At 39.5% G+C, this 16,562-nt stretch overlaps 1 non-coding gene across 1 annotated transcript; it reads left to right on the forward strand.

Moving 5' to 3' along the window:
• Positions 1-3,087: 3,087 nt before the first annotated feature.
• LOC122795192 lies at positions 3,088-3,190 on the forward strand. The gene has a single exon (XR_006363786.1). It is a non-coding gene; the product is annotated as a U6 spliceosomal RNA (small nuclear RNA).
• Positions 3,191-16,562: the final 13,372 nt, after the last annotated feature.

The raw sequence follows: 16,562 nt of genomic DNA on the forward strand, positions 1-16,562 counted from the left end.
TAGATTACTTTTATTTCAGAAATGGATGCAGATTCTTTTATTTTGTCAGCTGCTCATGTTAGCAGTACTAATATTAAAGTGTCCCTTCTTTGACATGTTCACAGATGTATTGTGTGGCTATTTTATATTTTTGCATCACATTTTTGGTCCATTTTTCATAAAATTGTGTTTTTTTGGCAAATTAGTAGCAAATCATTAAAGACTGAAGTTAGAAAATAATGACAGACATTTGTGTTTCAGATTTCATACCCTTCAGAAATTCATACTAATGCAAGACCTACTACTCTATTACCTTTCTAAGTTTATAAGAGCAGTATTTAAAATTGTCCTTATTTTGGACCTTGTCCCACTTCTATGTATGGCTTTGTCCAGATTTCTTGCTCTGAGGTTGAGAGGTATGATAAATGTGTCAGGGCCATTACAGTCAGCCAGAGACATTTAAAATTGTGACATACTTGTTGCACCCCACTGCCTCATGTAGTGCGACTCTGGATGTGTCCAAGCAAGGCAAGGAGTAGTTATGCAGTGTAAATGTGCAGTGTGTCCCCCCCCCCCCCATCCAAGGTAGACACAAGTACTACAGTGGCTTTTCATCTGTCCTTCATTTTGCAGAATGGTCTGGTTTGTCATATTTTTGTACTGTTGATTTATGCTTATTACTCAAAGTGCCTGTTGCTCTGTGTTTAAGTAGCAATGCTTTAATGACCATCTGGTAAGCTTGTCTGAGATCGTAAGATGCAAGTAAGCTTTAATAAGCATACTGTTAAAGAATTGCCAACAATGAAAGCCTTTCTGTTGTTGCCATGCAGAGAATACTTAACTAGATAATGTATAAGCCTTTGGTATTGAAATGCATATGACAGTATTTGTAATAAAGGACAGGATTACATTATTTTAAGAAGCTCATACACTTGTTGGAGACTTCCAGTCATCTCTGAAGGCTTTACCCGTAATCTGAACAGAATGCCAATCATGTGTGGTCCATAACCTGTACAGTAATCCTTTAAGCAATGTATCTTGAGCTTGTTTCTTGTTTGCTTTTCATTTTTTACTTTGATCATGTTTTCCCCATGAAACAAGTAGATAGTTGTCAGGCAGCAGGTCTTTTTTGGATAAGAAACATTTTTACAAGTGGGGGCATCACAGAGATTTCTGCTTTCAGTGTGTTACTTGGTACTTTAATAAAGCTGAATATAAATTATAATTAGAACTGCAGTGCAAGGAGAAGTGGTTTGAGTTGAGTGCTGCTTGTTTTTCTTATACTTGATTTTGACTGGCATTCCAGTAATGTATTTAAAAAGTAATTTATTTTTTCATGCCTCACAACCTTTTTGTTTCCATCTAGATATTAAGTAAGCTGTCATGAAGCCAGTGCATTGAAATATTTTTATTCTTCTACACTTCATTTTGTCTTGATTGGACTCTCATAATGATGGTTTGGCACCCAGGGCAGCATATTTAATTAAAGTTAGTTTTTGTGGTTTTGAGCATAGCTCCTCCCCTTTCTAGTTGGTCACACCCCTTCCCATTGACCCCACCCATTCAGCTGTCTCCTGCAGCCCCCCTTTGATTTGAGTTCACCAGCCACCACTGGCTTAACTGCAAAGTGGTTTGCCACTGTTTCATGGTTGCTGTAATGTAATCAATCAGTGTAGGGTGTATGTTATACATTTTTAAGTGCTCTTTTATCCATGAATGCGGGATACTATCAAACTTGTTTTGTAATCTATCCATGTCATACTTATCTTCCCCTTTTTACAGTTCACCATTATGACATTATTTAACAACAAATGATCCTTTGTTCCATATGACTTTCTTTTGCTACCCTTTTGTTCTGCTGCCATGATTGAGTTTTCTTCTAAATGACTATAAGCTCTGTCGGCATCAATTCCAGTGTATAGTTTATACATCATCAGAAGGCAAGTTATTAGTTTATAGTTTTTAGGATAGCATGCAGGTTCACTCTTAAGGAGGAGTGTTGTTTTACTGTTGTTAACCAGGTTGAAAGCTGCTTGTGGTGTGCATTTAAATAGTTCTTACTCATGGCTAAATCTTCGTAACTGCGGTGGTGGTGCTGCGGTAGCGTTGTTGCCTCACAGTAAGACGCCCTGTTCAATTCCCAGCTAGAGCATCTTCTGTGTTGAGACATGCGTGAATGGGCGTACCTTCATTGAAGGTTGTGCGTCAGGGCCGGCAACTCGGCATGTAAAAATCTACTGCCAATCATTAGCAGACCGGAGTTCCGCTGTGGTGACCCGTAACCGGGAAAAGCCAAAAGGCACAAACAACAACAACTCATGGCTAAATCTTCATGTAAAGATGTTAATACTTTTAGCCAGAAGTTAGGTACTGCATCTGGGCCTGGGGTTTTCCATTTAGGAGCTTTTCTCGACTTTGTTTCAATTTCTCTGGCCATTACTTAATCCCATTTCATATCTTGTACATTTGAACTTCTTATTCTTTCTTTTACTCCTTCTATCCATTCAGTACCTGTGTTATGTTCTACAAGATCTTCATCGATACTTCTCCAAAATGTATCCATTTCTTCTTTTTTAGTGGTGTTTCAGTTCCTTTAATCTTCTTTTCCAGTTCTCTATAAAACATTTTTGGGTCATCAATAAAGTGTTTATTTTGCACTTTTCCTTTATATTTATCCACATATCTTCTAAGTTTTTCTGTCTGCACTGATATTTTTAGTTTATTATTTGTGATAGTGCACAATAGATCCTGGTCTGTTCTGATACTGCAGTTGCTTTTATCATGTCTATCTTTCTGAGCATTTTTGTTGTTCTGTTCCTTCTTCTGTATTATTCTAACAGTGACACTTCTTGTCTTATTTGCTTTATAGTTTTCTCTATTCAATAATTCCATGATGGCATTTGATTTCTCCCCTTCCTTTCCCTTACTGCCCTATGTTTTTTGAGGTAAGAGTTTATTTGTTATTAATTTAGCTGCACAGTAATATATCCTTTTTACTTTTGTTATATTGCATGCATTTCTATGAACAATCCTAATTACTGCATTCATTTGTTTTACCAGACTTCTAACTTTTTGGGTTTTATTGACTTTCTGTAATTTATTTTGTTCTTGCTTTGGCAGCACATATGCTAAAATTGGAATGATACAGGGAAGATTAGTATGGCTTCTGCTCAAGGATGATATGCAAATTCATGTAGCATTCCGTATTTTGTGGTGGGAGGTTGGCATAATGGTTAAGATATTTACCTTATAGACACAAGATGCAGGGTTTGATTCTCACATGGAGTAATTGGCTAGCCTACAAAGGCAGTTAGCCCAATACTAACCTATGAACAATTCTTTCTTGATCTTAATATGTCTGTCCATCTCTATTAAATCAAGCAACTGTTCTCTTAGATTATTTTCTTCTAAACTGATGGCATGTCCTTTGTTCTCCATTTCCTGAGGGCATTCTACAAAAAGTTCCAGAGCATCTTCCTGCATCACAGTCTCTTCAGTTTCATCCTGTGTCATCCCTTGCTCTTTCATATGGGAACTGACTGACCTATCACTCCACAATATTGACTGCATTGCCACAGTTTCCTGTTCTTTCCCTTGTTGTGCAACTCCAACTGAACTTTTGTACTGGTTTGTTATGGAAGTGTCTTCATATGACAACTGTTCCGATGTTTCCCACTCCACTGGTTTCTCCTTAATTTATAGAGCCATTGCTCTATCTTGCTATGGCGTTATCAGAGTTAGATTTTTTACATTTAATAATTCACTCTGCAGGTAATCCTCAGTTTCTGTGTCTTTAACTTCTGAATCAGTAATCCTCTTTTCTACTTTTCCTCTATGTTTTCTTATTTTTTGTATTGCAAAATTTTCCATATCCAGATGCCTTTGTCTGTATTTCACTTCAAATATCTTTGGTGCTGCTTTTTTGTATTGATTAGCTTTGCTTTCTCTTTTGCATAAATATCGCACCATGTTAAATCTATTTTTCTTTCCCATGTCCATATTTCTTCCTCAGATTTTCCTGCTCATCCTGTTTCTCCTTACTTGGGGGACTTGTTCCACCATGCTGAGATAATAATTTGTATTAGACTTTCTACACTAAATCCTTCACTTCACAGGTATTCCATAACTTCAACCTCTATTTTTTTAACTTGTACTTTACTACTGTGCTGTTCTTTGTTCCCTCTTTATGATCTTATTTTTTGTATTGTAAAATTTTCCATATCTGGATGTTTTTGCCTATATTTCTCTTCAAATATCTTTGGGGCTGTTTTTTTTGTGTTGATTAATTTATCTTCCTGCTTTGTGTAAATATCGCACCATATCAGATATCACATTCTTTCACATGTCCATATTTCTTTTTTATAACTTTCAGAAATCTCTACATTTTGTTCTTTATATTTTCACAATTCCCCTTTATAATCTCGAAATACTGAAATCTCGAATTTCAGTATCTCGAGACCATAAAGGCGAATGTTCAAAATCCCGAAACCCAAAACCATGAAATACAAAATATTGAACATAAACACACCATACACCACACAACACATACACTATCCTGCCCACACTACAAGAAATCAAACAAAACATTCCCAAACACAACAACACAAGCCAACACACCTTCAGTACTCCCCACACCCCCCTACTTATATATACTAACTGAAACTCACACTCAGACATTCTACAGTACCCCCCCCACACACACACACACATCACACATATACAAACAGCAACACATCCAACACTTACACACTCATACACTCATCTACCTACCCTAACCGACACGTGCAACTTACAAACACACTCACATACATTCAAACTCCCACTCAAAACCCTTACAAAACACTCACTTACCTTAAATCACACCCAAATCAACACATTACACCGTACACCATCTACATAAAACACCGCACGTAAAGAAGTGTAAAGTCATAACCGCAAATTCGAGATATTCAAATTCGCAATTATGCACTTTTGCTATTCTAAAAATGGTCTCGTGGGATACTGAAATTCAAGATTTCAGTATTTCAAGATTATAAAGCGGAACCGTCCATGAGATATGCTATATAAAATGCAATCTTTATATCAGTGTCATCTTGGTGAGATTTTGTTAAAAAAAACAGAGTCTACCTCGTGAAGGTACTCATCAAGACTTGAGGATGAATTCAACTTCAGCAATGCTGCTTTCATTTGCTTGCTGATTTTATCATCTCTCCATTTGGACCCCTTGTCTCCGCTGTAAATGGTGAACAATGAATTATTAAACGTGACATGCATTCAACAAAATATTTAGTAAATCTTCACTGAAGGAGAACCCTCAGAAGCACACAGGCCCAACTACTGGGTAACTGCATGATGTGTCTACTCACATTCATGTGCATATAAGTACAAAATATAAGTACAAATGCAAATACATTTTGCTTTAGCAAGCAGATGAAAGTAATATAAATACATAAGTCACACATACTGATGTCATATATCACACCATACTACTAATTTGTTCATAGGTTCATAGGTAGGTACTAGGCTATTGGCCCTAGGGCCCATACAAGCCTAGCCAAAAAAACGTACCCTGGCTTTTGCCACCCAAGAGAATTATTTTCCTGTGCCCCTGTCGTTAAGAGCCACAGAAGTGATCCCCGGGGTGAATTTCCCATTTCCCATCCAATCATCAAGATTTTTCTTGAAGAGTGTTAATGAGGAGCTCTGTTTGACATAGATAGGTAGTCTGTTCCAGATTATGGAAAGTCTCTGGGATAGGAATCTATCCCTCCAGCATGTTCTGTTTATTGTAGTGAGAAGGTTTTAGGTCCCCTAGAGCATGTAGCTCGGAGGGATTGGGATTTCTTTAAGTGGAGCATGTTCAACAGCTCTGGGTTTGACATAGCTTTGTATGTTAGGCAGAGATCGCCCCTGAGTAGGTGATATGCGATGGAGTAAAGCTGTATTTTTTTGAGACGGTCTGCATAGGGCATCTGTTTGAGGCCAGTAATCCCCTTTGTGAGGTATTTCTGTGGTCTTTCCAGTTGTTGTAGATGTCTTGTGAGGTATATATCAAAAGGGGCGTTGTACTCTATAATGGGTCTAATGAGTGATGAGTAGAGGGGAACAATGACCTCTTTTTTTCTGGATGAGAATCCTTTTTTGATGAGATGAGCCACGTAGAAGGATTTCCTGACCACTGTGGCGATGTGATTATCAGAGGAGAGACTACTGTCCATCTGTGTCCCAAGTTCTCTTATCACATTTTCAGCATTAAGTAGACTACCAGCTATGTGGTAGTTTATGGGTACAGAGTTTTTACCAAAGGGGATGACAATACACTTTTTGGCATTGAGCTTCAGGCCATGGCTTTGACGCCAGGTATCTGTCTCAGTGAGGCCCTTTTATAGTTTGTCCACATCGTTAGGAGTTTTGATTATGGCTCCTAGTTTGCAGTCATCTGCAAACTTTGTTAGCCAAAGACCTTCTGTGTTGGCCTGCACCTCAGAGAAGTAGATCCCAAACAGGAGAGGACCCAGGACTGAACCCTGTGGTACTCCACTTGTCACTGGTCTGATGTCGGATTTGAAATCTGCTACTTTCACAGTGTGGGTTCTGTCCGTGAGCCAGTTGGCAACCCATCTTGTGACATAGGGATTTATACCTAGTTTAGTGAGCTTATCTATAATTCCAGAGTGGGGGATGGTGTCAAAAGCCTTGGTGGGATCTAGATAATCTGTGTGAACCATTTTACCCTCATCTATGGCTTTGGTGACTGCTTCAAAGAAGTCAATCAGATTTAGGAGACATGATCTGCCTTTTACAAATCCAAACTGGGTAGGGTCCAGAGTTTGGAGATTACCAATGTCTTTGTTTATGAGTTCCACAATGATACGTTCCATGGCCTTGCAGATCAGGCTCGTCAGGCTAATGGGGCGGTAGTTCCCAGGGTCCGTCATGGCTCCCCCTTTGTGGAGTGGGATAACCATTGTGGTGCGCCATTCAGTGGGTACAAAGCCTGAGGTGAGGCTATGATTGAACATGGTACTTAGGTAGGGTGCCAGTTCATTCTGTAGTTCATGTAGAATGCAGCCTGGGATATTGTCAGGTCCCATAGATGCTGTGTTCTTGGCTTTGGAGAGTGTGTTTTTTACCTGTGCAGCCATGATTATAGGAACTTTGCATTCTTCTGGTATAGAGATGGGCCATCTAGGGGGTGAGAGGGGGGTAAAGTTAGCACTGAACCTATCTGCTAGGATGTTGGCAATATCAGTTGGTTCTGTATATTTAGTGCCATTGTGCTGTAACTCAGAGCAGATCTGAGTGTTCCCATTTAGATTCTTGACATAGCTATAGAATGCTTTGTGGTTGTTTTTAGAGTCAGTGGCAATTTTGTTTTTGTAACTAGCTTTGGAGGATTTTATGAGGGATCTCAGCTTCTTACTGAGGTTGACCAGGGAGTTCCTCCAGTCATGGTATTTTACTCTTTTTTTGCAACAGTTTCTTTCTTCTGTTGTAGAGTTTGTTTATGGCAGAGGACCAACAGAATGTCTTCCTTTTTTTGGAGGATAACATCTTGGTTCTATTAGGGATAGCATGATCCATGCACTTGTGTAAGTGCTTAATAAGTGCATTTGTGTAGGATTCGGCAGTCATACCTCTATTGTCCATCTGCATGGGTGTCATAAAGTTTGCCACTTCTCTCTTAAGAAGTGTGAAGTTGGCTTTGGAGAAGTTTTTTACGATGGTTTCCCTAATTGGAGGTGGGGTGGGATGTGGATGTCTAGGCTGATTAGCTTGTGGTCGGACCTGACCAACGAGGAAATGACCTCTGGTGTGGAACACCTGTTTCCCATGTTGGTAATGACCAGGTCTAGGATATTGCTGCCCCTGGTGGGGGTGTGAATAAGTTGATCCAAGACGTTGGAATTTATGAATTCTAGAAATCTTTGAACAAAAGAGTTGGTACATGAGTAGTTTTCCCAGTTAATGGTGGGGTAGTTGAAATCACCCATTATTAGGGTGTTGGGTTGTACCCTAATACTTTCCAGTGTATCAAGAAATGAGGAGTGTGAATCCTGGGGCATGGTGGGGGGTCTGTAGCAAGCTACAATTTGGATTGCGGTCTTGCCCAGAGTTAGTTGCACTTGGATAATCTCGGATGCATTATGCTGTGCAACTAGCCTGGAGGTGTGGATATCCTTAATGAATATGGACACGCCTCCGCCTTTAGTGCTTCTTTCTGGGTTAGGTGTGTTTGTGTCATGATGTACAGCACAATTACCCCTTTTTACATAGTTATTTCAAAATATATAAATACAGGCTGTACATCAAACTGTTTTTTGAGGAGCCTACTGGATCTAGAATATCTGTTTGACCTGGATAATGAAAAGCAGAAGTGCTAACTGGTATAGCAGCTGCCTGCACGACAACTGTTTCTTTAATATCAGTACAAACCCAATTATGAGTTATTAAAGTTACACAATGACTTTGAGGAGCTTGAACACAAACATTTTCATGTGGACAGGGTGTTGACCTCCCCCACTGCCCAACCGGTTGCACTTATGAGCCCTAAGTACCTGTAGCAGGAAGTTGCCAATGTAGTTAAATTCGTCCAACCTGATGCCATTTGCTACCACTTGAGGACATCATGACATGTTGGAAAATGAGAGGTATAGCTTTAGGCTGGTAACTGTTGGGAACAGTAGCTTACCAGTTACAGTGGGTTGCCATAGTTGTGCACAACAATACATATTTAGGCAGACACAGGAATGTGGTAGCTATCACAAACATGCTTAACAGTGAAGTACCTCAATGATACCTTCGGCTAGTGGTATGCTGATGCATGTATGCATGTACAACTGGGGTGGCTACCAAACAGAGCTTACATAGATACAGAGGTCAAGGGCAGGAATCACAGAAAACATGAGAATGAGGCACTAACAGGATATTAAGAGGTAGGTGGTGTATTGGGTTATGATGTCAGGGTTACACGTGGGAAGGCTCATTATAAGTGTCCCCACAGCAACTGCTCACAGCACGTTTGTGTAATACATTTAGTATGAGTATAGTTAGTATTGCTATTGGGCTGCCTTCCCACAGCTTGAGTGTGGATATAGAGCTATGTATATTAAATATAATCTATATATGCAGGGACAAGCTGCAGGCAAGTATGATACAGACTAGTGTATGTACCTACTCTCTGTTCCAAGTCAAGTGCACACGTACAAAAAATGTGAGAATATATCTTACTATAGTTATACAAAACACTATATACTTTTTAGGGCTGTGTCTTATTTACACTCTGCTTCTTTGGTGCCAAAAACTGGCTTGAAATGGCTGTACTGTCATGGTCATTGCTAAAGCCATCAGATGAAGCTGGCTTCCATGTATGCTTATTTATTTATTTTTTTGGTGAACCACATGGGATGAATTATGTACAACTAGTTTGCCCTCACACCACTGGTAGTTCACACTTTAAAGGTCTTGAAGAATAACTCTGTTTGCCATGCTTCCAGACATGGCTAGGCTGAGTCCTGGCTGTGATCCTATGTATACTGTTGACATTCACAGCATACTGCAACAAAACTCAGTAGGGAATACATGTCTCTGTATGATGTACTAAGTGCCACTGCTCTTGGTACTGTAGTATACAATGTTGCAGTCACTGGTGAATCCAGATGCACATTGCTTGTATCAAACCAAGGCAAACACTCATCCCCTTGTTCTTGCATTAAATCAGCTATGTCTCAGTCATTGCTGTAATAGTTACATCATTGTGATGAGGCACCACACTGAAATTAATGCATGCACTAGTTTTTCAAAGTCCTACTTATAAATATTTTGAAGATAACATACTAATTCAGACATTTACAATAATGGTGTTGAACTCCATTTAGTTAATCCTACCAACTAACATTGCTAGTCACAGCTATGTGATTCTATCTATGTGAACTAAGTTCAGTGCAAACTTTACCCCCCCCCCTCCACCAAAGGGGCTAGCACCCATCCCAGAAGAATGTGGTGCTCCAGATATCTCAGACACACAAGTAAAGACAGCCCTTGCAAAGGCCAAAAACACAGCATCAATGGGACCAGATGCTATCCCAGGCTGTGTCTTACACGAGCTTCAAAATGAACTAACCCCCCCATCTCAAATCACTATTCAAACTCAGCCTCTCTACAGGCTATGTACCCAAAGAATAGCATACAGCAACAGTCGTACCACTCCACAAAGGTGGTGCCACAACTGACCCTGGGAACTATCGCCCTATAAGCTTGACTAGCTTGGTCTGCAAAGCCATGGAATGCTTTATCATGGAGCTCATTAACAGGGACATTGGGAACCTTCAGACACTGGACCCCACCCAGTTCGGCTTTGTTAAAGACAGATCTTGCCTCCTGAACTTGGTCGACTTCTTCGAAACAGTCACCAAGGCCATAGATGAAGGGAAGGTGGTCCACACAGCATATCTGGACCTCGCTAAAGCGTTCAACACCATCCCACACTCAGGAATCATAGACAAACTCACCAGCTTAAATATCAACCCCCATGTCACGAGATGGGTTGCCAATTGGCTCTCAGACAGAACCCACACAGTAAGAGTGGCAGGCGCCATGTCTGACTCTAAACCAGTCACAAGTGGAGTCCCACAGGGCTCAGTCCTGGGACCCCTCCTGTTCAGTATATATTTCTCCAAAATACAGGCAAAGGCAGAGGGACTGTGGCTAACCAAGTTCGCAGGTGACTGTAAATTGGGTGCAATAACTGACTCTCCAGCTGACACAGACATCCTGCAAAAGGGTCTCACAGAGACAAACACCTGGTGTCAAAGTCATGGCCTCAAGCTAAATGCCAAAAAATGCACAGTAATCCGATTTGGGAAAAACAAAGTACCTACAAACTACCACATAGATGGGAATCCACTAAGTACAGAACAAGTAATTAGGGACCTGGGTACCCAAGTAGATAGCATGCTCTCCTTTGATAACCACATAGCCCAAACGGTCAGGAAATCCTTCTATGTGGCACACCTGATCACAAAGGGTTTCTCATCCAGATCCAAGCAGGTGATTGTGCCCCTTTACTCCTCACTCATCAGGCCCATAATAGAGTATAATGCCCCATTTGGGATGTACCTCACTAGACACCTGCAACAACTAGAAAGACCACAGAAGTACCTCACTAAGACGATTAAGGGCCTTAAACAATTACCCTATGAAGCACAACTAAAAAAGCTCCAGCTCTTCTCAGTCGCTTACCGTCTGCTCAGAGGTGACCTATGCCTGACCTATAGGGCCATGTCAAACCCTGAACTAATGGACATGCTTCACCTCAAAAAAAAATGAGATACCTCAGAACCACTCGTTCTAGCGACTTGAACCTATGTACAACAATAAACAGGACATGCTGGAGGGATAGATTCCTGTCCCAGCAACTCCCCTCACTCTGGAATAGAATCCCAATCCATATTCGACAGAGCTCCTCTCTGACCCTCTTCAAGAGAAATCTTGATGAGTGGATGGGTAATCGTAAGTTCTACCCTGGGATCACTTCAGGAGCCCTGTTGACAGAGGCCCAGGTTACTAATCTAATGGGGAAGCGAAAGCCATCACTCTGTGGCTAGGCTTATAAATGCCCATGGGTAGATGGCCTAGTACTTACCTATGAACCTATGAGCTAATCAATTCAGAATGCAAAACATTTACAGCCATCCTGCACTTAAAGCAGGGTAGTTGCAATATTTCATTTTCTCATATGACAGGTTTGATACCACTGAGTACAATTTCACTTATTAGTAAATGCAGACAATGGGCCTTTAGTTGCTGCATATTTTCAGTGTTCATGATCATCAGTGGAACAGTGTACTAAAAACAATTACTTGCGTTCAGACAATACGAGTTTACTTATACATGATGCTATCCCCATGGCCCCTAAAAGCATGCTAATTCAAGCATTGTTATAACAGCAAAACACACCGCCCAACGGATAAATGAACCACTGTGAAAAATAGAAAATACTATCCAAGTAATAAACACAAACACAGTGGAGCGAAGCACAATATTGTCACTCATATAAAAAACTCTGCAAACTAAAAATGAACAAAGCAGCTTTTAATCAGGTTAGCGCTTTCACCACTACTTGAGTGGCATCTTCAGACCATACAAAACAAACAACAAAAATGCACTTCTTATGTCCGTTGAAGGTTGTGCATTAGGCCCGGCAAGCCAGCACGTAAAACTCTACTGCCAATCATTAGCGGTCCGGAGTTCCGCTGTGGCGACCCCTAACCGGGAAAAGCCGAAAGACACAAACAATGTACTTACTACATCAAGGCATATCCACAGGTGCTTCTAATCAAGGCATGCAATACCAATGTAGAATCTCTCTTCAAAGGGTGGTGCAGTGGTGCAGTGGTTAATGCTGTCACCTCACAGCAAGAGGTTCTCTGGTTCGATTCTTGGCCGGGGTGCCTTCTGTGCGGAGTTTGCATGTTCTCTCTGTGTTTGTGTGGGGGTACTCCAGTTTCCTCCCACATTCTAAAGACATGCATCTGGAGCATTTCTCCCCAGGCCTCAGCTGAAAACAGGATCTGTGGAACCTAGTCGGACTTTCCCGGTCAACAAATGTAATAATAATATCTACTTGACCACAACAATATTTTTAAAACAGCACAGTACATTTAAAAAGTAGAAATAATAAAAACAACAACAATAATCTACCTATAACAATAGTCCTCACATTTGATAGATAGACTCTAAACATATATTGAGTAATTCATAATACACTTCAGAACGGGTTATTTAAAAACGTGTAGCTACCCTCTTACTCAGTAAAGTGCATGACTTCCCTAAAATTCAGTAGATTGCTGTTTGCTCTTAACTCTTATATAAAATCCAGTGCATTCCTATAAATACTTAATACAAGATATCACAAAACATATATACAATTACTATGATGGTAATCAGCACACAACTATAATACCCCCTAATCATTCATACATACTCACTTCCGTTCAAAAGTAAACAGTCCATTGCTCGCACTCTCTCAGCTATACTCACCAGCACTCCCCCAAACACAAACTGCGAAAGAATGTATGCAAAAAACTCCAATCTGGGAACATGTCCCATAACTTAATAGTATATTTGCATAAATGTAAACATTTTGACATCAGCATAACATAACACGAGCAGCTCACATAATGTTAGTCACTCACAGTCATTTCAAATGCAATGCATGTATCCATTTCAAGTACAACAAGCACTTGAACTACAAAGGTAGAAGAGCTAGAAAAAACAAAAAATAAGTATTGATGTTAACCTTAATGCTACGAGCATGGAGTGTGAAGATTGAAAAACAAGCATTTCTATACCAATAACTATCTCCTATTCAGTTTATGTAGCACCTAAATAACGTTGTCAGCTACAAGTAATGCTTATTCAGGAGGCTGACAAACACATGGATCACCCAAACATCAGTACGAGTTGTACTAAGTAACATAGTAGACAAATAATGTCACCTACAAATTTCTAAAATCGAGAGGCAATAATAACCTCTGTGCCTATGGCAGTGTCTCAATTCATAAATAGGACACCAAAACACGAACGCTGGTACTTGTCCTATGATCTAATGCTCTACAGATAGATTTAAGATTTACAACCTAACATGCTGTAATAAAAGGCATGTACACATTATGCATTGCCTACATGCTAATAAATAGGGCATAAAACTATAAGCTGTTGATACTATAGTATAGAACTCATTGCAATGATGGACAATCGTACTAGATGTCGCATAAAGTACCTCATGCACTACTGTACAAAAATGGAAACATGGTAATAGTCATGACTACATACTGCTATATATACAAATATATAACATTTGTATATCAAACCTCATAGCCAAATCCCACAATTATCTCATACATGAGTGTGTCACTGGGACATGTGTCCTTGATACAGGATCATACAAATCCTTTTATCTAAACTCATATGCTGTTCATAACTTCTCTAATTATACCTCCTAACACCAGTCCCCTCATTCATATTTCTCAATATGTCTATATACCAAGGGACTTGGGACAATGTTTGAAATAGTTGAGAATGATAAATGGGACTGTGACAGGGATGTATTGACTTGGGGTACTGAATATGAAACATTTATGGTAAGTCCCTATACTATAGTTTCAACAGCTTATAGTTTTATGCCCTATTTATTAATTGAGACACTGCCATAGGCACAGAGGTTATTTTTGCCTCTCGATTTTAACAATTTGTAGGTGACATTATTTGTCTACTATGTTACTTAGTACAACTCGTAGTGATGTTCGGGTGATCCATGTGTTTGTCAGCCTCCTGAATAAGCATTACTTGTAGCTGACAACATTATTTAGGTGCTGTATAAATTGAATAGGATATAGTTATTGGTATAGAAATGCTTGTTTTTCAATCTTCACACTCCATGCTCGCAGCATTAAGGTTAACATCAATGCTTATTTTTTGCTTTTTCTAGCACTTCTGCCTTTGTAGTTCAAGTGCTTGTTGTACTTGAAATGGATACATGCATTGCATTTGAAATGACTGTGAGTGACTAACATGTTAGCTGCTCGTGTTATGTTATGCTGATGTCAAAATGTTTACATTTATGCAAATATACTATTGAGTTATGGGTCATGTTCCCAGATTGGAGTTTTTTGCATACATTCTTTCGCAGTTTGTTTTTGGGGGAGTGCTGGTGAGTATAGCTGAGAGAGTGCGGGCAATGGACCGTTTACGTTTGAATGGAAGTAAGTATGTGTGAATGATTAGGGGGTATTATAGCTGTGTACTGATTACCATCATAGTAATTGTATATATGTTTTGTGATATCTTGTATTAGGTATTTATAGGAATGCACTGAATTTTATGAGTTAAGAGCAAACAGCAATCTATTGAATTTTAGAGAAATCATGCAATTTACTGAGTGAGGGTAGCTAGACATTTTTAAATAACCCATTCTGAAGTGTATTATGAATTACTCAATATATGTTTAGAGTCTATCTATCCAGTGTGAGGACTATTGTTATAGGTAGATTATTGTTGTTGTTTTTATTATTTCTACTTTTTAAATGTACTGTGTTGCTTTAAAAATATTGTTGTGGTCATGTAGATATGTGACTACGTTTTTTGAAGAGAGATTCTACATCGGTACTGCATGCCTTGATTAGAAGCACCTGTGGATATGCCTTGATGTAGTAAGTACATAAGAAGTGCATTTTTGTTGTTTGTTTTGTATGGTGTGAAGAAGCCACTCAAGTAGTGGTGAAAGCACTAACCTGATTAAAAGCTGCTTTGTTCGTTTTTAGTTCGCAGAGTTTTTTATATGAGTGACAATATCAAGTATGGTTATAGTTTTAAGTACCGCGCAAACCCAGTAGCAGTCCCACAAAACATCCCACTACATTTCCCTAATGTATGAAATATAGTTTTATGCAATTGTCCTTATTTTTCTTTGCAGTAACATCTGGACTACATTCCACAAGTGGGGAAATGCATAATGTCATCACACCAGACAACCCTTTTGCCACAGTGCAGGTTATATATTATAGATGTATTCATAAACTATTCTTAGTTCTAAAATTCAATTGCTTTGATTCATGTCTGTATGAAGCAGGAAAAATATAGCATGATGTCATAAATTAAATATATCTTCCCAAGTCCATGTATTGGTCTAAAGGACTGCAAACATCCTTCACAATGAAAAAGAGTACAGCACAACCCTGGTATAAAAATCTACATTAAACAACAAAGGCTTGACTAAATAAAGTCTGTAAATTTGAAAAATAGAAATAAACTTATAGATGAATTATTAGCAGCAAAAGCTATTACGTTTATTGCCACTGATATAATCCATACATACATACATACATACATACATCCAACCGTCCATCCACAACCTTTCTTTCCCATTTTTGCACATTGGGCAGGGTATCACTTCAACAGAGACAATCATCTAGAGCCAAGATTTATACTGCCGAGTGACTAGCCCTTCTGTCATAGTTCTTTCCCACCACACACTGACACACACACACACACACACACACACACACACACACACACACACACACACACACACACACACACACACACACACACACACACACACACACACACACACACACACACACACACTGACAGACACACACACACACACACACACACACACACACACACACACACACACACACACACACACACACACACACACACACACACACACACACACCCACCTATGGCCAATTTACGTTCTCCAATTCACTTACTGCATGTTTTTGGAATGTAGGATGAAACCAGAGCACCCAGAGGAAACGCATGTGAACACCAGCATGACATGCAGACTCTGCGCAGAAGGCACGCCATCCATGAATCGAACCAGGATAGCTCTTGCTGTGAGGCAACAACATTATCCGTGCAGTCAATTATTGTCACTGATATAACATTGCAGAAAAAAACATCTTGAGGATAACAAAATAATAGTTTTGTTGTTTAACTAAACATATTTTTTACAAACGGTTCTTCACTGATATCACTTAACAGAACTAATATGTAGTCTGTGACGTGCATTT

Source organism: Protopterus annectens, chromosome 2.part1, assembly GCF_019279795.1.
Source record: "Protopterus annectens isolate FY-2018-M chromosome 2.part1, PAN1.0, whole genome shotgun sequence".
Taxonomy (NCBI): domain Eukaryota; kingdom Metazoa; phylum Chordata; order Ceratodontiformes; family Protopteridae; genus Protopterus; species Protopterus annectens.